Source organism: Zeugodacus cucurbitae, chromosome 2, assembly GCF_028554725.1.
Source record: "Zeugodacus cucurbitae isolate PBARC_wt_2022May chromosome 2, idZeuCucr1.2, whole genome shotgun sequence".
Taxonomy (NCBI): domain Eukaryota; kingdom Metazoa; phylum Arthropoda; class Insecta; order Diptera; family Tephritidae; genus Zeugodacus; species Zeugodacus cucurbitae.
This window is the reverse complement of record NC_071667.1, coordinates 30,455,071-30,481,200: the sequence shown is the minus strand read 5'-3', so window position 1 is coordinate 30,481,200 and position 26,130 is coordinate 30,455,071. Positions and strand designations below refer to the sequence as shown.

The 26,130-nt window shown below is 34.8% G+C and overlaps 1 protein-coding gene across 3 annotated transcripts in view; it reads left to right on the top strand.

The window, feature by feature from the left end:
- Positions 1–26,130, top strand: part of LOC105217943 (homeobox protein prospero) — a 98,591-nt gene that overhangs the window by 6,516 nt on the left and 65,945 nt on the right. For all 3 annotated transcript variants that reach the window (XM_029043845.2, XM_054228626.1, XM_054228625.1), the window contains exon 2: positions 1,285–1,333. The gene's annotated coding sequence lies outside the window, so the exon portion shown is untranslated. The remainder of the gene's footprint in view (positions 1–1,284; positions 1,334–26,130) is intronic.

Genomic DNA, 26,130 nt, shown 5'->3' with positions numbered 1-26,130 from the left:
CATTTATTTTCTTTAGTTGATATATTTGGTCATGCCTTGTTTATTTATTTTGCTTTATGATTATTTTATTATTTTCTTTTAATTTTTTTTATTTCTCTTTTTAGATGATTGATTCCTAAACGTTTTATAAAACTAAGAACATATGATATTGCTAAAACTTTCGTAAATCATACTGAAATGAAACAATAATTATATTAAAAAAATATTGAAAGTATTTTAATTCCATTATAACCTATAATTTTTTTTTAACCGCAGCTTCAAAGAAAACTAAATTTAGCTACTTGTTTAATGTGTCTAGATTAATACAGTTGAACTGCCATAACTCGAACCTCTATAACCCGAAGTTCTCCTTAACTCGAACTCTTGAATTGGTAACGGAAGTAAAATTGCGTACAAATTACCTGATCTAACTCAAAGTCTCTTTAATTCGAAGTTTATTTGTGGATTATGGTGATTAGAGTTAGGGAAGTTCAACTGTATATATTATTATATTTTTAACCAATTATTAAAATATAAAACTTTAAACATCTCACTAAACTAAAAATCAGTATTAATGTATTTTCCAATATTTTTTTACTAAAATGTGCCTTATATGATACAAGTAATAAACATAATACACAATAATTATAATATATATATAGTATATATATACATATATAAAGATACAAAAAATTAGCAAAGCACTACCAAAGAAAATAGTTGTGGACCCCCCAACTTCTGATTTCCAATAAGTTTTATTATGGTTCTTGATTATTTTGTAATTTTGTACATTTTTTATATTTTTTTATTATAATTTTTTATTTATTTATATATTATTTTGTCATATGTTTTTGATTTTTTACTTTGCCACTCATTACTGAAATTGTAGGCGTTTTACGAATTGACTCATTTGAAATCTTCAATGATTGCGCATCTTGTGTTATTTTCTTATCAGTAAAGTCTGTTTCGAAACTGTCAGAACGGAACATATGTTTCCGTTAGCACTTAAACTGCAGAAAGCTGTAGATTGCTTCAAAGGGGGCGTTCTCGTTTCGGTTTAAATGAATAAGGGTACTGGCGACTGAGAAAACACACTCAATTGCAAAACCCTAGGGAATAATTACTACATGCAGTGTAAACAAAAAAGTTTTCTTCGCGCTGTGAATGTATGAAAATAAAGAAACTATTGTGATATCTAATAAATTACTATATTTATTTTGATAAAAACAAACATTATCTATGCGTATATATCGACATAAATAACTAATCACATATTCTCTCTCGTACTTTTGTAAATAATTTCAGGTTACACCATATCGAGAAGTTATCCAATGAGAAAGCCGCTAACATTTTGGTAAGTACGCTAAAACTAAAATATAAAAATTTGCGTTTTTGGAAACACGTGATTTAATTTTTTTTATGGAACGTTAACTTACGAGAATTTTCAAATTAATGCCGTTATAATACTAAATAACACTAGAGTTATCGATTTTGCCTTCAGGCAAATTAATTCTCACATTAAATTAATTTTTAATGGAATTAAATATTAAATTGCCAATTATTAATTCTCAATGGAGAAGTTCAGATTTAGAAACCATTAAGAACCTGTTTTCTTATTTTTCAAACAATATTATGAAGTTTGAAGAAACTTAGAAAAATGAAAATAATAATATTCAAAAATTCTTTAATTTGCAACGATTTTGTCCATACTATATAGGATGAATACTAAAAACATTTTAGATTAATTTTCCCTCAACATAAAAATCGCGATTTAGAGACGTTGACATGGAAAAAGTTTGCGTTTACTACCAGATGAAACTATGCGTAGCCTGTAATAGAAAATTTAAATTTAAAATTTCGAGTCTTTTTTATATTCAGCCAATTTTTGCGCTGCTCTTTAGACCGTGCTTAACTTACTTTTTTCTTAATAAACTTTTTGCAGTTAATCAACAATGCTTAAGTTTTTCCTGTTTCTAGAAACTTCAATAGATGCTGTACAAACGCGTGCACATACCACACATATACACATGTATGTACATGGTACAAGCGAGTAGGGCTACTTGTTCATATGAGAAAAGTCGGCTTTCATTTAAAATTTGCCACAAGTAGCCTAAGGTCCACTTACTTAGGCCAATAAACTAAAAACAACAAACAACAACAAAAGTAGTAATAATGAAAAGTAGGCACTTTGGTTGCAACCTTAAGAGTCTAGCAGCGAATGCATATAATATCAAGGATGCTGGCAATAATGTAAGAAACCGGCAAAATGCCATGGCAAAGATTGTATTTTTTTCTTGAGTTAGTCATTCTACCCGCCACACGTAACGGTATATATATTTACACAAGTGTAGTTAAGCGAAACATAATTCTTAACCTTTACGTAATCACTTAAATATTTCATAAATGTATATATATTCCACTAACGGAAAACATGAATATAATCATAAAAATATAAATTTGTATGGATAATTTCAACTAACTATTAAATTTAGATATGCTTCTGTTTTTTTTTTCGTTTTTTAATAATTATTTTGAATGATTTTATGTTGCGCTTCTCAATATGAAACAAAGTTAGACTGGTACGCAAGAAAAAAAAAACACGGCTAAAACTAAAATTAAACAAGTAAGGAAGGGCTAAGTTCGGGTGTAACCGAACATTTTATACTCTCGCAATTTATTTCTTTAACTTTATTTATATTATATAATACACAATTTGACCCACATATTCGTCATATATATTATATAAAGTCCATTGAAAGTTGGAAACCATAATATTAGGTTAGAAGCACCGAAGTCCTCGTGTTCGATATATGGGGACTTAAAAACCTATGGTCCGATTTCGGCGATTTTTAGAATGGGGCTGCCACACTATTAACATAGTATTTGTGCAAAGTTCTGCACAGATATCTTCACTAGTACTTTCTTTATATATTGTAAAGTAAACGATTCAGATCGTCTTCAAAGTTCTGGTATATAGGAAGTAGGCGTGGTTGTGAAGCGATTTGTCCTATTTTCACAACATATCATTGGGATGTAAGGAAACTATTACAAACCAAGTTTCTTTGAAATCGGTCGAGTAGTTCCTGAGATATGGTTTTTGACCCATAAGTGGGCGACGCCACGCCCATTTTCCATTTTGTAAAAAAATCTGAGTGCAGCTTTCATTTGCCATTTCTTATGTGAAATTTAGCGTTTCTGACGTTTTTCGTTAGTGAGTTAAAAAAAAACTTTTAGTAATTTTCAACCTAACCTTTGTATGGGAAGTGGGCGTGGTTATGATCCGATTTCTTTCGTTTTTGGACTGCATTAGGGAGTAGCTAAAAAAAACGACTGCAGAAAGTTTGGTCTACATAGCTCTATTGGTTTGCGAGATATGTACAAAAAACTTAGTAGAGGGCGGGGCCACGCCCACTTCCCCAAAAAAATTACATCCAATCCAGTGGTCCGATTTTGCTCATTTTCGAAAGCAACCTTCCTATGGTGCCAAGAAATAAGTGTGCCAAGTTTCATCAAGATATCTTAATTTTTACTCAAGTTACAGCTTGCACAGACGGACGGACGGACAGACGGACAGACAGACATTCGGATTTGAACTCCACTCTTCACCCTGATCACTTTGGTATAGATAACCCTATATCTAACTCGTTTAGTTTTGGGTGTTACAAACAACCGTTATGTGAACAAAACTATATACTCTCTCTAGCAACATTTGTTGCGAGAGTATAAAAAAAACGAATGTTGGTTATAATTTAATTTTCATTTCTAATATAATTTTATTTTGACCTTCGATTAATAAGAGCATTTACCGATGTCAAGCCAACGCTATGGTTCAAATAGAAGAGTTTTACGATTTCTTCCTTCACCTTTGTATAGCTGGTGTAATATAAGGGTTAATGCACAAACATATCTACTAATACGGCTAAGTAACTTTGCAGCGCAGTTTAGCAGTGTTGCTTACATTGTTGGTCATGTGCAGTGGAAAGCGTAGGCGTAAATACATGCATGCATACATACACATGTGCATATATATTCATACATAAGTAGGCAATAAGAAAAAAATGTTCGAAAGTAGTACGGTTGTTTTGAAAACATGTTGTGAGTACTCGTACGCACATCCTACCAGGTTTAGCACACAATGAAAGGTGCAAGTATACATGTACTATGCATAGCAAACTTGAAACGGACCGAAGGAGGAGCGCAACGAGCACTTGCAGCAAAGACATACTTGTGACGTGCATTTCCTTGTGTTTTGTCATTTAAGCTGAAAATAATTGCAACTGCTTGTAATGTTTTCCTTCTTAGCGTTGCTCGCAACCATTACGCTTAAATGATGCGACTTTTGTAGGTGCTTACAGTCGGATAGCAACAACAAACGCATCCGTTGCCATTTTCCAACACTCGTGAACTCGCTGCACTTTATGTTGTTTTACAATTTCCAACTATTGCATTGCGTCATAGTTGCGTTTGTTGTTGTGTTTTATGTTATGTTTACATCCGTACAAGCACTTACCCAAACAAACTTACGCTATGCAGAGGGGGTATATTTTCCCTAGGACAAGTTCACATACACCTACTGTACATGCATACGTACTAGACGACTAACCTACGGCACGTAAAGAACAGTATTTTGTTTTTAATATCTTAGAATTAATAAAAAATGCCAGCAAGGCGGAAGCGAAAATTCCAGCTAAGCATTGCCTCAGATGAAAAAGTACAGTTTGTTTGAGGTTTTTGTTGAGGAAATCAAGTCCTTGATAAAGTTGAATAATTTTTTTTAAGAAGTTCCAATATACATTTTCTATTCACTCTGACATACACATATTTAATATACATATGTACATATGTAGATAACCAATGTATACGATGCGTGATATAAATTCTTTCAAAAAGATTTTTTTTAATTTAAATAAAATTAGCAGCTAAAGGCATCTAAAGTAATTTAAGAAGAATTATTTAGTACTGCATTTTTTGTTGTTTATTTTCCGATATGGTTATCGCATTCTTAATTATTTTCTAAACTACTATAAAGTTTTGCAAAAAAATGTAGTGCTTTTACCGTGACGGCGCTTTCATTAACAAAAGAATTTAATTGAAAATATCAAAAATAAGATGATACAATAAAAAATATATTATATTAAGAGTATATATTAAGAGAATCCTTCTCCTTCTTCTTGACTGGCGGAGAAGCCGCTTACGCGGTTATAGCCGAACAGCGCGCCACGCATCTCTCCTTTTGGCAGTTTGGCGCCAATTGATAATACTAAGTGAAGACAGGTCCTTCTCCACCTGGTCCTCCCATCGGAGTGGGGGCCTCCATCTTCCTCGGCTTCCACCAGCGGGTACTGCATCGAACACTTTCAGAGCTGAAGCACTTTCCATTCGAACAATATGACCTATATATCATATATTTCACTTAAAGAATTAAACAGTATTTAGTGAAATTTTTATTTAAAACTTCCCAAAACTGAACCGTTGGTGCCACATCTCCCATGATGTGTCCAAAAATGCTCTTGCCGTGGTAATCAAAACTCATTATTGGTTCAAAATATTTCGATAGTAAATGGATAAATCTAGTTAATGAACTAGGGAAAAAACAAAATATTAAAATTTGTGCTTTTGACAGATTTTTAACAAAAAATTCAATTTTATTGGTAAAATTTTCGACATACATACATATGTATATTGGCTCGAAAAAAAATTTGTAATATAACTATAAAAAAAGTTTCGTTCATTAAACAAACAAAATCACTTCATAAATTTTTGAGAAATCGTGTCCACCGACTTAAAAATTTAATTTTGCGATAAGCGCGTTTATGGTTTTATATGGTGACTGTCGTGGGCTGACGGACGGAACTACCAAAGGGTATATCTTTTAGAATTTTACTAGGATTGATTTGATATTTATACTCTCGCAACAAATGTTGCTAAAGAGAGTATTATAGTTTTGTTCACATAACGGTTGTTTGTAACACCTAAAACTAAACGAGTTAGATATAGGGTTATATATACCAAAGTGATCAGGGTGAAGAGTGGAGTTCAAATCCGAATGTCTGTCTGTCCGTCCGTCCGTCCGTCTGTGCAAGCTGTAACTTGAGTAAAAATTAAGATATCTTGATGAAACTTGGCACACTTATTGGCACCATAGGAAGGTTGCTTTCGAAAATAAGCAAAATCGGACCACTGCCGCGCCCACAAAATGGCGAAAACCGAAAACACATAAAGTGCCATAACTAAGCCATAAATAAAGCTATGGAAATAAAATTTGGTATGAAAGATCGTACTAATAAGGGGCATATTTGAATGTATTTCTTTTGGAGAAGTGGGCGTGGCCCCGCCCCCTACTAAGTTTTTTGTATATATCTCGCAAACCAATAGAGCTATATAAACCAAACTTTCTGCAGTCGTTTTTTGTAGCCACTTCCTAATACAGTTGAAAAATGAAAGAAATCGGATCATAACCACGCCCACCTTCCATACAAAAGTTAGGTTGAAAATTACTAAAAGTGGGTTAACTCACTAACGAAAAACTCAGAAACACTAAATTTCACATAAGAAATGGAAGATGGAAGCTGCACTCAGATTTTTTTACAAAATGGAAAATGGGCGTGGCGTCGCCCACTTATGGGTCAATAACCATATCTCAGGAACTACTCGACCGATTTCAATGAAACTTGTAATAGTTTCCTTACATCCCAATGATATGTTGTGAAAATAGGCCAAATCGCTTCACAACCACGCCTACTTCCTATATACCAGAACTTTGAAGACGATCTGAAACGTTTACATTACAATATATAAAGTAAGCACTAGTGAAGATATCGATGCAGAACTTTGCACAAATACTACGTTTATAGTGTGGCAGCCCCATTCTAAAAATCGCCGAAATCGGACCATAGGTTTTCAAGGCCCCATATATCGAACATGAGGACCTCGGTGCTTCTAACCTTATATTAGGGCTTCCAAATTTCAATGGACTTTATACAATATATATGACGAATATGTGGTCAAAGTGTGTATTACATAATATAAATAAAGTTAAATAAATAAATTGCGAGAGTACTTAGCCCTTCCTTACTTGTTTTGCATAGTATTTTTAAAATTTTACTATATAAAAAAAGTTTAAACCCTAACCCCTTAATCCTCAATGAAATGAATTTTTGCACACATCGAAAAAAAGTAAAATCTACTATAAAATTACAGTAATTTTTATTACAATATTTTCTATTCTGATATATATACATATATACATACATATAAAAATTTATGTAGGTATAAATGTATCTAAGTGTACTCGGAACTTATTAAGCGCGACCGAAATGTAAATGCGCAAAAAGTAATCAACAACTACGATCGTTGAAATTGTCTCGTTGACGATCTCCAAGTTGCACGCCTGGGTGAGCATTTAGATTTCTATTCGTTCCAAACATGATGAGTAGTCGCGGCATCCGTTCGATTCTTTGATTTTACAAATATAACGGGCGGGTTGGGCAGCCACCTGTAAGCTTTGTGCCATATAGCACCAGCGGCGTCTCGCGATCGTGCTATTCAGAGCAAATTCATAAATTAAGTCAGTAAATTACTTGTAGAATGTGTTACTGACAATTTGGAACATACGATTGAATTTAATGCACACATTTTTACATATTTACTCACAAATATACATATTTGTATGTGTATGTCTGTATATACAGATGTATGTACATATATGTATAAAGTATATAAGTGCCACATGAAAACTAGAAAAGCAAAACACAGTAATAACTTTGATGTCAACAGCAACACATGGCAATCAAGTATAATTTATTTCAAATTGAGATCGGCCATGTATCCGTTAGATAGCTGTGCTGGTACGACAAATGTAGCATCAGTTGCGAAAGCATGAAAACATTAGCAAAAGCACAAAAGTAAAGCGTAAGTTCCAGATATACTATTAAACCTACTTTGCATGCACGAATGCCGTGAATTATTTAGCTAAATTGAACTTAAGCTCCGACTACGTTGGTCATTGGCGAATCAGCGTGAGTTATGGGTTAGGTAAGAACCAACCAGCACCCGATTCACGAACACATTCAAATTTTGTATTTATTTACTTAACGAAATAGTAGACCGTTCAACGTTTAAGTAAATGGAAAAATGTAAGGAAGGGCTTGGGTTTGTGCAGATCCGAATATAGAATTTCTGAAAAATATGTGGTATGAATTCTACAGTGATTCTTGAATATATTTTTATTTATATACCTTATATTGTAAATAAAACTCGTTTCAATTATCTTATAGAAATATTAATTACATGATAACCAAAAGACCTGTAATCATCATATACGATACTCTAAAGTTTTCTCAGTTGTCAGAAATATCCGTGTTAAAGTTAACTTCGATGACGGGTATATTTGCCACGTGATATAGAGAAAATCAGAAGATTAGCCCATTGCATATCATAATTTTTCTAAGATATCTTACATAATGACCGATATAAAGCCAAACAGAGTTTTAATTCTAATATTAGAAATATGCGACCTTACCAAATGTTTTCCAATTTTATAATTATTCATTAAGATATCTTGGAGATCTTCCTATATTTTCGTAAAAAGTCAACCATAGGTGTTGAGGTTTTCATGTTCAGTATCTGGGGCCTTGAAGGTGATTTTGTGAGCGTGGCAACAGTTCGAACCAAACTTCTCAGAGTGTCCAAAAACCTGTATACCAGCTCGTCTCGCGACCCTAATCAGTATGATATAACCCTATATCTAACTCGTTTAATTTAAGGTATTACAAACAATAACTATTACGCTCTGTGCAACATGTTGCAAGAGAATAAAAATGTTATAGGTACATAACTCACTATACCGATAAATTTCACATCCGTTGTTGTTATGCTGGCCTGCTACAAATAACAGTGGCAAAGTTTCCACAGACTATTGGTGCATTAATATCCAGACATAAAGAATTATTTTTCGTTAATAACAAAACAAATCCGTCTTTATTTTACCAGAGGCATATTAATACATACATCATTAGCATCCAAATCATAATGCACTACAATTAAATAGCCATATATACATTTCAAGAGCCAAACTATAAAAAACCAAACAGCGAAGTCTTTCAAGAGTAGTTCCGCTCTATTGTTGGTTCATATGCAACACTTCCGGTATGTTAGCACAAGTGCAACTACATACTCCCGCAGGTATGCACGTTTACGGACCCCTTCATCCGACGGCTATTTCATCCTCCTCACCTTTACCAGCTAAATGCAACAATACTAAGGACAGCTACCACAACTACCACTTGGACACAAATCTTTGCCATGCGCCACAAACAAAATGCTGTTACGAGCTTTGGAGGTGTGTTCAGCAATCGCCAACAAGCGTTCAATCAGATGGGCATCAAAGCAAGGGCTAATTGTAATAGCAATCTAGTCGGCGTGTTAGCTACCGTTGATGTTGGTTGCTGTCATGGTGCGTGGTTGTGGCATATCTGACTGTACGGTCATTATTGGCTTGCAATCACCTGCCATGGTAATTTAGCCGCGCGGGGAGATTCTAGCCTGTGCTGTTTAGATATAGCATTTCGACTTCAATTGACGGCACATTCCAATAATGTCGCGTCTCACAGGTGGTTATAACTAAAACGAGTAGTTTTCACTTCTCCAATACCATCCGCTTTCAGCTTCACCTTTATGGTGGCATATGCTGATGTGGTGCCCACTTAAGCGTGTCCGTTCGTGCGTTTGTTTCATTAATTAAACTACATACATACACTTGTTGTGTTATGGAAAAATATGTATTTATATGTATATATACTGTGTCTATGACCGCTAATACTTACTTACATGCATGTATTAAAAAATTATATATATGTTTATAAATATACGAATACTAAATAACAACACTAACTCTTTTCGGTTCTTTAGCGCTGTTGAGCATCCAGGCCAAATACTTTTACACCACGATCAGCTCTTTTGATGGTTCCGAATCGGCAAATTGCCGGAAGTGGTGGACATTTTAATTTTTATTTAGATTTTTAATCTTTTTAACACTGCCGTTCTTTGGATCCAACATTCCCGTGCAGTTTCCGCATTTTACGCTATACAAAAAATGTATAACCAATCTTTTTTTTGGTGGCGTACGCTTTGACTGGGTGTGTGAGGGCGGCACTATAGTTCTGCATGAGAAGTTCGCTGTGAAAAAGAGTACTACCTTCTGGGGGCGTTGCTATAGGTACACATTTGACGACACGACGATTGTTTCCTCAAAGCATTGTACGTGTATATCTTAGGTACTGGTACTGGTAGGGTTATATATATAACATAAATTAAGTCAAACAAATACATTTGTACACAAGTATACATGAACATTAAAAAGCTTGTAGGCACTGAAATCAACGAAACTTTGCTTTCTGCGCCTTTTATCATTGGTTGGCTCCTATCTCCATTCATTGATGCGTATTCATACACAGCACACACGTGCATACAAATGAGCATTTATGCGTGTATGCTTAAGTTTACTCTATTTTCTCTAAGTTTATTCTTTCTCCGCCAATCAGATTATGCGGTCTCGCTCTTCATTTTATTTAGGTAGTTTTGTAATGTGATTTAATAAAATGGAGGAGATCAAATAAACATGCAAACATATATACTCGAAGTAATTGAATTTAAGACAAAAGAAATCAACTAAAAACGATTGCATTGCTTTGCTATGGTTATGAATTTTCATATAAAATATGTTTTTAAACAAATAAGTCTCTTACTTAGTATCTTATTGATATTTGGTTTGTAAGATGTGAATGTTTAATATTAACAGTAGTCTTTATTTTCACTAACACATATTTTTTATTAAATTTAATTAATTATTAATTCAAATTTTAAATTATTAAAATCAATTGTATGTATTGTTTGTAACTAAATTTCGATACACTAGTAAATGCAACATTTTGTGCACTTCCCTCTTAATTTGATCGCAACAACAATTCTCAACTACCGCTAATATCGTATATGGATATGGTCTTAAGGAATGCATGTGAGCACATATGTATGCTATTTGTGTGCACATCCCAATAAGCAGGATAATCAATAAATCACTTGAAGGCTTTCTTAATTAAAACTTTCGCAGTAAAAGAAGGACATAAGCACGAACGGGGGAAATGAGCAAGCAAAAAGCCCTAACTTACACAACAAAACGCAACATACACAACCACATAGACATTTTTACATACACACATACATATATATATACGTATGTTCATGCATATTCACATGTTCACCTATGCTTTGGAGGTACAACACTTTCAACATCCATCCATGTATACATATGTATGGCAAATTGTTGTTACTTGCACACGAGCAAACTTAGAACTATTGTATGGACGGAGAAAAGGACGCTGCACGACAGGATGCCATAGAAAGAATGCAAGTATAAGAAACTTACACCACAGCGATAAAAACAAAATTCTTGACACAAAGAAAAAGATAAACTATTAGGCCATTAAATCAAGCATAAAATGAACTGAAATAGTTTGTAAAATATTGACGACACAAAGCGGGAGAAAGACTTTTGTCAGGTAGCCACATGCGGGGAGACAAATATACGGGCATTTGGCTTTATATATACATATATGTATGTATATAACAATTTGTTTATGCAAGAAATTATCTTAAAGTGCGATTTCATTTACGTATTTTTTTTAATTCATTAACTGACATTCACACAAGTCCATTCAAAACTCGCTGGTTCAAAAAGCTACCGACGGGAAAAGATCTAGTAAAGGAAAATATGCGCAAAAAAAACACCAAGAAAAACGGCATTAAAAACTTTAGGAACGCCCAACCTCAAGACAAAACAAACATCAACCGCAATCTGTGGCGTGTGAGCGACAACAAATCGCAGCATTTACCATAATATTTTGCGTAAATTATCCATAAAATGTTTTTACAATCAAAGTACAACAATAAAAAACAAGAATCGAATAGGCCAAGGAATGGTGAAATAAAGTCCTTGCCCTTTAATTCATTGGTGTGCGTGTTACTTGACATTTTTGTTAGCACTTTGCTTACAGTTCAAATTGAAGTGCTAAATTGGCATTTGCATTGCTACTCAGTAGGCGTCGGCGAGCGCACACTTTCGATCGCTTTGAATTCCCCGTGCGGTCTGAATTGAAGACAACAACGGAGAGCCAAGAAAATCCTCCCCCAAATATGCTCAAATTCTTAAGTCATAAGCGCTGAAATTCTTAAAATTTCGTATTTACTTTTGCGCTTTTCTTGTGTTTACCTACGTAGCATAGAATTCCTTTGTGTGGCGACCAACAGTTGGGGTGGACGTCGGGCTTAAATAAATCGTGTTGAAGTTGAAAACTTGTTGAGAAAGTTTTCTTGAATTGTTTGCGTTGCTTAAGGATATCCGAGTAAAATTGCTAAACAAGAATAATGAGGTTATAAGCGTATATTTTACGGAAATCTTTGAAAAGGCTATTTGCTTGTTAGTCACGATGTCGTAGGTGTCAAGTGGCGGATAAATGTGGTTAATTAAATAAGCGAAAATTTAAACAAAAATGAAAGTAATATGCCGTTATTTAGTAAGGATTCGTCGATTGATAATTTTGACTAAATATCCAAACATATGTGCTAAATAAGGCGGGATGATGAGTGCAATATGTTAATACTTAGGTTTTCGTTTTCCCCATACAAATAGGATCATAACTAAATTTAAAAACCAATTGCTGCTAGTTTTCCAATATAAATATAATTAATTATAATAATAATAAAATACAGTTAGTTACACAATGACTAAATTTTCCCTCTGAATTCATATATGTGTATATATGTATGTGCATATGTGATTTAATAGCAACCGTTAAAAGGAAACTTATGTACATTGCTAACAGTTATTATCTTATCTTTGTCCTGAATTCGTGGTAAATAAAATCTAATAGATAATAGTCTGGTACTGTACACAAGTTCGCACCCTCAACTAAGCGGAATTGCATGATCCTGTTATGACAACATATAATTTACCATATTACAAAGTGATTTCCAGTGCTGCGATAGCTACAAGTGCTGGAATAACAACAACAGAAAAATATTGATTTTTAATATTGTTTATGCGTTGAAACCAATAATATCGACTTTATATAATTCTGTTCAATATGTATTCATTATCTACCCCTTTTATTTTACCATTATGTATACTCTATCAAATTACTAACTTTTGAAGTTAACGGTTCGTGGAATCAAAAAATGATTTTTTTAAGCTTTTTTGTCTCCGCGTTTCTATATTTTCTCGGAAAGCGGAAATTCGCTAATATAAATGTATAATCGTTAACAGGTAAAGCTGTGGTATCAAATGGCCGAGTGCATTTCTGTAATTATAAAATAATAATTTTTTTAATTAAATAAATATTTTAGTTGTTTATGCTATTTTTGTTTTTTATATCTTATTTAATCGACTATATTATTTATATAAGTTCATAGAATTTGGAATTGTAGGCATTTTTCACCCATTAAACTTATTACGAATTATGTCGGATAATATGAATTTTCATTAAAGCAAGTCTCAACTGATGATTTTTTTTCATAATAAATATCGAAAAATATTTTATGGAGAGTTTATAGAAACTGAAACCTTTGACGAAAAATATCTCTGTTGAAGTTGTTCGAGAGATTGTTTCTTAACATTTCAATGCATTCTTAACAATAACTTAAGTATAAATAAATATTAAATTGGCGAATGTTATTGTTGAATGAAATAAGAAAGATACTCTAAATTTTAAAAAATGTTTTTCACTCATAATTTTGATCGAAAAATATCAAATGATCGCTTTAAACATTTAATTATAATTAACATTTTTTTAAGTGGAAAGTTAAGTAAAATTTGATATCAAAAGCCGCATAATTAGAGGTTACTTAGAAGAAGTTTGTTTATGCAGCATTTTCGATGTTTCTACCTACCTATGCCAGTTTTCAACAAACCACTTTGCAACGCATGCCACGCACGCGCAGTCACTTCCCCCTGCTACACTCATAAAATATCAAAACGAAAGACATCTGCCTCTTTTGCCTTGTAATGCCGTTGTAGCGAAGCTTTCCAGATGTCCTTTATCATCATTTTTTATTTCTCCGTAAATAAATACATATACATACATACATATATAGTATATGCGATGTATTTTTTCTTTGTTTTGGAAGTCGTATTGCCGAGGGGTGAAAGCCGTTTTCTGCAAGATAAGAACCCAACAACAATCTAGAACTCACCCCGTGATGATCATAGTGCACAATGCGCCGGCGACAGGCGCTGCGGTTCAGCAAGTATCGACGATGATCGTCGACGAGGAAAACAGGCAGAATACGCAATTTCTGCCTGTTTCTTTTGCGCCTGTATGTGTGCTTCCTGCAAGGATATGGAATGACTTTCTTTGATAATTCGACACGGCATGATAAGCAATAACCACCCTTAAACTTATTACTCGCACTAGTAAAATTTTGTGCTCTAGCCGCATACAACAATTACGAGTACTTAATTACATACATAAGTATGTGTGCCGTTCAATGTAAAGGCGAAACGATATTTTCATGTAGTCAATGCAATGCAGGATAATTTCGTTATGGCACGAGTCACTAACTGATCTCTCTTTCTCAATTTATTCGCCTTGTTCTTTTGGCCTCTCTTCATGGTTTTTCATTTAGTGTTGTGTTGTGATGATGAAAACGCCGATCGAGCTTCTTTCATCGTTTTGAAAACGCAGCTGGTACATACAAAGCTTGAGGGCTGCTTGGCCAGCCTGCTGAGCGCCAGTGTTTGGGTACAGTTGGTAACATTAATCTGCATTCACAACTCACTATATGAGTGTATACATATGTACATATGTTGTGATAGTAATTTTATATTTATTTGAAGATTTCAATACATCACAGAAAATATCGGCCATATTTTACATATACAAAATTTAAAAAAGGTTTTCAGATATTTTATTTTTAATTATAGCTGTTTAATTTATATTTATTATAGCATTAATTGTAAAAAAAAAATTAAGAAGACACGTAAACATGTATATAAACGGTTTCATAATAAAATGAGATAACATTTGATCTAATTGTTTCAAAATTATTCGCATATGACGTTTTATAAAGCATCTCTCTCATTGGCCATTTTCGCTATATGGTCACGTCAATGTGTTGCGCGAGCTTAAGGGGTTAGGTGGGTTTCAAACATATTTTTTAAATATTTAAATTTGAAATTTTGAGAGAATTTTAACAAAAAAATATATATATATTTTATTTACGTCATATATTGGCTCAAAAAATAATTATAATAAAAAACATTCGTTCATTAACTAAATAATGTTATTTCAAAGATCTGTGGAAAATTAGAACAAAATCGCATCATAAATTTTCCAGAAATCGTGTCCGCCGACTAGAAAAGTTGAGTTTTGAGTTAAATGCGTTTAAAGTTTTACATTGAAACTGACGTGCCCTGATGGTAGAAACTTACAAAGTGTCTATCTCTTAGAATTTTATTCGGATCGATTTAATATTTTGCTAATCTTTTAAACATATTGTACTATTTAATACGACAAAAAACTCTTTCAAATTATTAAACGAATAATAAAATATGTATATTTATTGAATAATTCCAAATTGAAGTAAATTCTGGCCGACAAACAGCTGATGAGACGAATTTTAAAGTATTTAAGTGCCACCGGATAACATCATAACGGACAAACAATTGGTTTTCTAAATTTTTCGGAATTTTAATTATTAAACTATCTACGAATAACCAGCCAGTTTAAGGCTAAATATGTAAATGTAAAATTTCAAATATGTTATTAAATTTCATGCATTTGTTCATAATTCCATAGCTAAATGCTTGCTTTTCGTGCAAATTTTTGTTTTCATTTTTTTACTCATAAACACTATTTTGCTCCACTGTACACCTAGGTCATCTTCGAATATTGCTGTTTAATTTGCCAAAATTTTGCGATTTTGTTTTCATCCCCTTTCATTTAAATCTTCAAAGTAAACGGGTGTTGCGACAATACTGTTTGTTAGGTACTTATGTTGTGTTGTTATTTTTTTTTACTTTTTATTCTTGCTTCGTCTTTATATTCTCCCCTCGCCACATACATATACTCATATGTGCGCTTCTCAATTTTAAAACCTCCGTGCACCCTTGCACAAAAGTTATTACCTTCAATCCGGTATCCTTCTTTTTTCCTTTAACACATTATTCTCCCTCCCAACTGTTCGGGTATAGAGGTTCTGTGCTGTCACCTATAGCCAATAGCTTGTTACTTAGCAGACTTTGACTGGCATTTCTATGCACATCTATTCACATACTTGCAAATGCATGTGTGTATGTATGTCCTTGTTGAGCGCATAGCAGTCCAAATGAATTAAAATGCAGCTGCCGCTGTAGTCCTTCGGTATGTGTATGTACATATATGTGTGCACATGCATTCATGTACGCATTTCTCCTTTGTTGTGTTCAGTATGAGTTGGACTGATGCCTGTTGGATATTTTGCTGTGGTTAGCAAGCTGGAAGCCAACAAGAAATATAAACAAATTTGATTTTTGTGTTACTTAATTCCTTTTTTCTTTATTTATTTTCAAAGTATACGATATGCACGTGTGTTTCATACATTTCTATACTTACCTGCATAAGCACATTTTTACCTTCGCATGATGTCAGAGGGATCGTATAAGTAAGGATAATAAAAACAATATTATATTAGCCAATACAACATAAAATATTTTCCAAGCATTTAAAGCATGCAGTGAAATTTTTAATTCGATATACATATTTGCAATCACTGTTTTAAAACTGGACTACCGTAAATCGTTGTTGAATGAAGTTGGAATAGATCATATACGATATGCACACTAACAATATTTAAAATAGTTCAATTTATCAATAATATTAAGTAAACTAGCAATATAAATATTTTAATTGTTAAACTATTAAGATAAAATCCAAGGCATATAATGCAATCCGCTCTGAATATATGTACACATACTTATGCAAATCCCACGCATGTTGTTACATTGATATGATAAACAATCAGAACTGTCTTCGTTTATTGCAATATAAAAACTGAAAACCGCACGAGTGTCAAAGAACATTAACACATCTCGCCTCTTCTGTACAAAACCCGCCTTGTATAGCAACAACGAGGCGTAAACCACATTTCAAGAATCACCTCACATAAACGCCTCTCTTTTAATTACGTAACTATAAATGATCCGAGCACGTGATGAAAACATTTCGAAATCACGACTTATGCGCGCAACTACACAACTACCTTTCTCACAAGACATGCCAGCAGTGACTGAGTGGCAGACTTGTCTTCGACTTGGCATCTCTTTGAGGTGTGTTTGCGTCGCCGTTAACAGCAACGTCACCTTAAGGAATAACATTGGCTGCAAAGAATGCGCAGCGGCAGGAAACAAATCAAAGAATTCCATGGGCAGGCTATCAAATTCCGATAGTTGCATAAACGGCAGGTAGAAAGAGTCAACACGACAGTGAAGGAGCGCAATAATTGCAAAGACGTCCACAACAATGAGTTTCCTGCACATTGAATTCGCCGTAGCTTCCGCTCTACCATGTAAGGTTCTCCCAGCATTGCGCGCGGCTATTTAAGCTGAGACACGTTTACTACATTGCCGCATAGTATCTTGTAAGTAGTTGTTCCTTGCAAGATATTTTGTTCGCGCTGGCTTGCTGCCGTCCCAAGTTGGCAGCGCTGCTAACGTTCATGCCGACGAAGCGACGCCTCAGTAGACGTTGGCGCACAACACGACGTTGGTGTGAGTTTTCTTGGGACGCCGCAGAGTGTGGCGTGCTGGCAGACACATAGATACTTCAGTAGAATGGTGGTGGTTTTTGTAGATTTTGTTACTGTCCACCTTCTTTATATACTTTCTTACAATTTCTTATTCGTTAGTTTCTTGCGCCAACAAAAATGCTATTGTAGCGGAGAGTCGATTCCAATTGGATTTAAGTACACCGACCAATAAGAAAAGCCCATTAATATTGGGAAGCATTTTTTAAATTCGGTAGTAATAAAGCTAATGTTTGTAGCTTTAAGTTTTGTTTTTTTTTCCACTTTGATTAGTTTTGAACAATGCTCTTATATGCAATATGCTTTTGAATGTACATACGTATGTATGTTTGTATGCATATAATCTAGTTATTATAAGACCGCATTGATTAAACTTTCTAAAAATGTTATGCTTCTTTTTGGAGCAATAAAATATTGAAAAATTTTACTACTTCTACAAATATAATGAGCTACGAATATATATGTACATATACGCACTTCCATTTAAAAAATTAAACCTGTTGGTATTATTAGTATATATAATATGTAATAGTATATATTAAAATAATTTAAAAGCCATGAGCTATTATATAAAAATCTAATTCTCTTCAATAATTTGATTTAAGGTATAACGCTGTACATATTATATTATTAAAGTATATATGTACTTACATATGTATGTAATACATAGTTTAGTTTTACGCACCACCTGCACATGCTACTTGTTTTGACTGTGTCCACACTTTAAATGCAAAAGCATCTAAACACTTGTAAAGTAATCCCAAGGCAGTTTCTTTTACTTTGCATCGACTTCCGAAAGGAAAATAGAACAAACTAACCAAAGGATACAGCTTTAGTATCACGGAAATTGCAACATTGTCAAAGGAAGGAATGGCCATAATAAGTTTCCCCTAAATACATCTTATCTTAGTACCAACAAGACTCTTAAAGCGCTTTTTTAACAACATGCACACGCTCACACATATGGTACATACTCGTATACAGTAGCCCATATGCACTTGGTCATCATCGTTAAATAACACACAAGTCAACAGGTAGATGTTTATGTTAGCGGAAAGAAGGACCTTACTAGGAATGGCGATCATTTGCCGGTACAAAGCACAAGCGTCCACTTATCTGATGGTGATTGTAAATGTAAACATTTCAGTTACTTTGAAACGAAAAGCGCACACACAGGCCGGAAAGCCAAAGCACGTCTCATACGTTTAGACGAAGAAATAAGTATGTGGCTACAAACACACATAAAGTAGAGCATATGTACATATTTAAGCTGGAGTGAGTTACAGCCTGTGATGGCATCAACTCATTATAAGTCCATCGTTATGTTTGATTTGTGCAACATACGCATATTCATAAATACATACATATAGTGTGCCTATACAAATATGCAATTTTTTCGTGAGTGAGTGTGGATATCTCTACCATCAGCAAAGATGTGATGGACGCAGTCACCAAAGTAAATTAATAAATAAACATATGGTTCAAAGAGAACGCCATATACATATATAAAATGCTATACATACATATACAACAACGTTTTAATGAATATATGAGTGCAATTTACGAAGTCAAAGCATTCTATCAAAGTTACGTACAGAGCAATGATACCTTGTAAGACCTCCACGGAGCGGAATTAATGCGCTTCAAAACAGCAGTTGGACGTACAATAGCTGTAAGATATGCTAGATCAGTATGAAAAGTGTCTTGTAGATCTGAATCTGAAAATGCATGTTTGAATATATTGAATATTGCTAATACTCGCACGCGTCTAATTCGATTCCTTACGAGCGCAACTTAGTTTTAAGCTGCCACAATTTGGCTGCCACACGTTTCATGACTCTCGATCTCATTATGTGCACTAAAGGTGCAATCGCAATCGCACTACGATGCAGCTCAATGAAAATTGCATTGAAAGAAAATAAAATAAATGCATAGCATTGAAATCGATATGAAGGATGCCCGCATACATCAAACCTAACTCAAGTCCGTCTGCCGGTCGATCACCCACTGAAACGTGCATCTTCTTCACTTAAGATGCAAATGCCGCATGCCACATTTCGACTCCGCTAGCCAAATGTCGGCTCCCTACAAACCAGCATCACAATATGCTCGCATTGTCTATTTGTTCATTGGCAATGTGCAAAAGTAGGCATATCACATGTCCTCACGACGCAAACACAAGAATTTGCAGAAGGCATCTCACAAACAACATATAGAGATACACATATATGTATGTATTTGGTGCATGCTATAAATCCATTCATATGTTTGGCTATGTGTTGCCTGCCGGCTGTCTTTCTACTTGCTACCGCGTGCTGGCATCTATTGTTTGTCAAATCGTTTAAATGTGATTTTTTAACATCTGATCCAATTGACGGAAATGCATCTTTAACCTCTTGCCAAGGAGCCCGATTGACTGTTGGCTTCGCAGCGCGCACAATAAGCATCTCGCTAAAGATACAGTTGTTTATGCTTTGTTTGCATTGATTTCGCAACGAGCACACAAATAAAGGAAATATAGGAGCCTTCTAATTTTAACACCGTCATCTGGTGTCTTTGATGTATGTATTGTTGGTTGTACAGTGTGCCGGGATGTGTGCCACAATTCCTGCTGTTGTCTAACTCAGCGTTGGCAATGCAGCGGGCGGTGCTCTTTCAGGTGTGACTACTTGAAGCCTACGTAACACGCTGCGGGTTAACTTGTGTTTATTTGTATATATGTATGTATGTATATGCGTTGCCTGCTGACTCGCACTCGCAATGAGTATATTATTATTTGCTAATAGATTAATTTTCAATATAAAAGAACAATTTGTGGTGTGTAAGCAATTTTTTTTCAACGCTAATTGAGATTGAATTGTCAAAAGCATTTTTAAAACGCATATGTGCACATATATAGATAACGATATTTACATAGTACGTACTATATTGGTAGATATATGTCACAAATAAATATTGTACCATTCGCATTGAACATTTAAACAAAACATATTTATAATCATTTCAAGTAACTAAAAGCCGTTATTGCGTTAAATTAAGAAAAGCTTTCAGCATTTTTATTCTACAGCGATTTTCTATTGACACCTTCTTCAGCACGCAACTGTGCGAGTGGGAGGGGCGTAAAAGTCAATGAATTGTCTGCGGGGAAAAGTATTTAAGGCGCTCAAAAGCGCTTTTGCAACAACTCTTTATCGTAATGGCCAAGCGAAACGAAATATTGCGCTACAAAAACAAAGCAATATTGCACAATATGCGTACAAATATTTGAATGCAAAGAAATAGGGACAGTAATGGAAAAGTAGGAAGATTAAGGAAGAAAATGAAACGGGCAAATGAAAAGTTGCATGGTGTTTTTAATCAAGCCTCTTGTTGCTGCAATACTTGTACAAAATTTACAATTTATTATCAAACATTTGCTGCAGGCCAACAACAGCAACAGCAATGACTATGCAATGCTTGTTACACAAAAAGCTATAAGGCCCACAATTCCATTTCGTAATTTTTTGTTTGGCAAATGACAGCTCGAGAGCGGAACGACTTGAAGACTTCGCCACCAATTGGTGGTCAAATGACAAATCAGAAAAAGACAACACACCAAGCAAGGACAGTTATGTAGTGAGACTAAAATTAATGAAAAATAATGCGCATGAAGAAATGTCTATACAGATTTGAAAGCAATATACTTAATTTTTAGATCAACTCACAATAAATATAACTTGCAGCAGAGATAATGAGATGCGTTTGTGGTGTGATGATTAAACACATTAAACATTATAAACAAGAGAAGTTGCTTTTTAGTATAGTACAATTATAGAAATTTAAATCTGAAAATGTTGAACTATAGTAGTGCACTTATAAATATATTATATAAACATATAAATATAATCAATAAAATGTTATTACACTATTACAGTTATGGCAAAATCAATACTTCCTCGGACTGTTCCAAATTATTTATTTTATTTTAGAACTAGTTTGTTGTAATTTTTCGTTTTGTCGCTGTTGTGATGGATCACATTGTTGGACAAACTTAACATTATTGCACCAAAAGCAATTGAAATTTAATTTCAATATGCGAAAATTTGCAAAGCGGTGCAAGATTAGGGGCAAGTATGCACGTGTGAGGCAATATTGTTTTTCTAATAGCTAAATACGCAAAACAATGAAAGGGATTATGCTTAGCCAAATGGGTATAGATTAATACCCGGCGTACCTGTAAAGTTGAAATGAAAAGAAAAACAAGTGTATGTATAGTACATTGGTTAATGGAAAATTTTGAATGGATGAGAGGTCTAGACCTGTCGCATTCATAAATATCTTGTATGCGAAAATGAATGAGTGTTGCAGAAAGGTCTTATTGCGACGTTGTAATTATGTCAACAGAGGTCACACCATTGTGTCATCATTAGTTATACGTGGTTTTGTTGTAGAAACCGAAAAATTTGCATTTTGTACAATATTTGTAATGCCCAAGAATGGCTCACACATTTTTGTTCAATAATACATTCATTGGTTAATATGTATGTATGTACGAGGTGTGTTTAAAAAATAACGGGAATTTTCGATTTATTGAAAAAAAAATATTAAATGTAATGTTGTCGCCTTCAAAATAGTCCCCATTCCATATTCTTCTAATCTCTTCTTCCAAACACTCGATTTTAAATATAGTCTTGTGATTTCTCATATGCTTGTAAAACTTCAGTGGCATGTATTTTGACAATTGTACTCTCCAAACCCGTGAAATTTATAATTTCCATTATTTTTTCAACACAACTCGTATATGTATGTTTGTATATATTAAGGTGGTTCTTTCATGCCGGCAAAATGTTCTTAGCTTTTTAAATTGTCTCCTTTGTATATTCATACATATTTAGTCGACATTTTTTAATTAATTGAAAGGCCGCTTCTTGACAGAGCAACGATGTTTACAAAAGCTGTAATTTTTTTAGCTAGCTTTTACTAAGTTAGCAAAATAAACTAATTAATTTGCCTAATTATGCACAGGTCCACCCTAGTAGATTTTTAAGAAACATTGTAAATACATAGCCGAAATACTGATTTATATTTGCAAGAAAAAAACTCAGTTAATAAAATAGTACATAAGACGCAGAAAAAATATCGCTATTGTTTCGAATAATGGACATTTTTTTGCATGAATTAGAATCGACAAAATCCTGCCAGCATTAGATGTAAAACGAGTTCAAAGGATTCGCGCTGACAACGCATGGGTTTTACGCACTTTTGTCACACATGTGCGAATTTAAGGGACACAAATGTTTTTTTCTGAATGATAAGCATGATCTGCACTTTGGTGAATTGCAATAGTAAAACGCTGTTCACTGTTTTCTGTTAATAATTCTTTTTCTAAATATCTCAAGTGTTTCCACTCTCAACAAACTGACGATCAGGAAGCAGTACTGTGTCGCATTTCCATTCGCATTCCACAACAAAAAAATTTCGCACGCAAATTGTATTTGTCTTTATTTGATGCATTGTTACTTTTACCTTTCCATTGATAGTTCTATTGTTCTCATCACTTGCGGCTTGTCAAGATGCAAGGGGTAAGAAATTGCAGTTCCCCTTTGGCTTGATTGTCAAAGAATCCATCTGCTTTGAAGACATACGCGGATGTAAAATCGCCTGTTTTGTGCTAGTTTTTCGCTATTTTCATGAAAATATTCATTGTAGTAATTTTCCCAATTGAATTTTATCAAATGACTTCTGCAGCGGAGAGTCAGCAATTGAGTGCATTAGTGAGACTTTGTATGTGTGTGGTGGTTTGTAGCTCGACAAACAATAGCTCAGCTTGTAGTTTCTGGGTTAGTTACTTTGAGGGCAGCTGAAAATCTCGCTCCTGCTGTTACATTGTACGTTTCTGACATATAGTCGTTGAAAGGTGTTAAAATACTTGCAGACATTTCTGCAGTGATTTTCTTTATTTTGTTAAAGAGTAAACGCTTACATCAATAAGTATATGAATTTTCTTCTTTCAACACCAGGAGAGCATACAGCCACCGAATTTCATGCGGTTGACATCGGTGTTTGGTAAACAGGTGATAATACAATTGGTGAGAGCATATAGAAGGATTATAATATCGATAGTTTACACCATCGACTGGTGATACTAGTTTTTGGGTAACGATAATAATGAAATTAGTAATTTTTCCGAGCGGAAACTCCCATCAACAGTGTAAAATTAGGGAGTATCCTTCGCTATTATTTTCAGACGGTAATCTATATCTTACAGATATGGTACATTTCTTTTGGTCTGTAATAACGAAATTATTAGAACCCATTCAGGAGCACCACATTTTCTTCAGGGTAGAGGCTTTAAATGCAAAACAAGAATGAGTGCATTAAATGCAATTCTCTTCTTAGCATGGGCACTATTGTTGATGGTATTCCGGTTTTATATAGTCGCATTTTAGGAGCGCATACAAACTGATGCGTCCTGCTTCACGACCTCACTGACGCTATTGGTGGGCGTGAGTGAGCGCAAGTACAAGAAAGCTTTGCAAAATAAAACAAAACAAAAATACTTGCATTTATATACCCCACGACAGCTAAACAAATATATGTACATATGCAGTTTGTGTCTCGCAGCGCGCCCTGCCTGAGTGCCCCAAGTGCATAATGCACATACAGGCAAGCTGCTACGACTGCAAGTCGTGGGCTAGGGCGCATAGATTTCGGTTAAGCCGACAGTCCAACAAAGTTTGCTGAGACCAAGCGCAATCGGCACCAAAAGTGCAACGTCAAACACAAAATGGCCGATGCTGCCACCTATTTCGAACCGTTCTACTGAGCGCCGCTTAGCCAAAGTGCCTTTGGTTGCATGCGATGACCCACGCCACAGCGCAGTAATTTGTGAGTCGATCGCGCCTTCCTGCCACTCATTGGCCACTGGATGAGCTTTCGAAATTGCAAATAATGAACTTTCTGTGGCGCGTTTGTTTGCATTGAATGCAATTCAGGATTTCATTTTCATTTTTCTTGCATTCTTCGTAGTAATGCAGCGGCTGCTGCCACAACAACAGCAACAAACCGTACACATACGTTTAAGTCAATAGTCTAAAAGTCGTGATCCACGCAGCGACCGGCACTCACTAATACCGGTCGAACGAATAAGCATAAAAGTAGATATTTATTATCCTTACATCCATGCACCCACACACACACATACACACACGTGTACTTATATAAGTCGCTGCAGCTTGATGTGTCCTACAGCAAGCAGTGTATAAAAAGTGAAAATCAAATTTCAAATGCTGCAAGCAGTGTGAGGCGCTTCGAGGATTTGACTGCAATTGAAATTGGCCAGCGCAACAAAGCCAACGTATGTTGGGCGTAAATTGCAATTGCTTTGGTTGCCCACATGTGCTGGCATACACATCCCACACACAATGTGGAGTACCCACCGCGGACTACGCGTTGCACGAGATGCAATTCGGTTGCAGCAGCAACGGGCGCTTTCAACTTTTCAATTAGAAAGATACGCTGCACTTATTCAGTACAATGATTTCGCTTCCCCCCAACCGTGCGCCCGCTCCGGTATTCCGCATAAGTACAGTCGTCAGCGGCATTGTCGCTGGTGTAGCAGGAAATATCGCATAATGTGCACATATTTCCGCTTGTTAGGCAGATTCCTCGCAGTTTTTGTGAATTTCCAAACGTTCTTTTTTTGCGATTTTTTGTTGCGTTTTTCCTAATCTTTGGTAATAAGAGCGCATTATCTGCGCTCTGCCAAGTGCATGTGAGTTTCGGGTTGCGATAAGTTCGGCAAACATCCGCACACCGCTTTCAACATGGCGACTCTTGAGCTGCCTACAATCGTCTCCAAACAGCGCGGGGCGCATGCACCGCAATCTATTTCATATGCGACGCCCTCATGCAACATGCCACTTTTTGCTGCGACCGATTCGTGGGCAACCTCGCAAAGTCGGATTTTAATTTATTTGCAACTTTATGCACTTTCGTGGGCTTACCGCCATCACTAGTGCGGCAGGCAATTGTAATTATTTCAAGTGCTGCATCACAATTCAAAAACGTTAGGCTGTGCATTGTTTGACAGGCGTAAAATCAAGAAACACAAAAGCGGAATTGTAAACTAAAAACGATTTAATGCACTACGAACTACATGCTCACGCACATACGTTAATAGATTGTGAAACAAATATATGCGCCCATGAAAGAAAGCATTTTCCTTTTCCTTTCCATACCTACCACACATTGCAAGTTTCAGCCTTTTCGCGACGACAAGCCTCAATGGAAACCAGGAATGTATAAAAAATGGCTGATATCAGAATTTTTCAAATCACC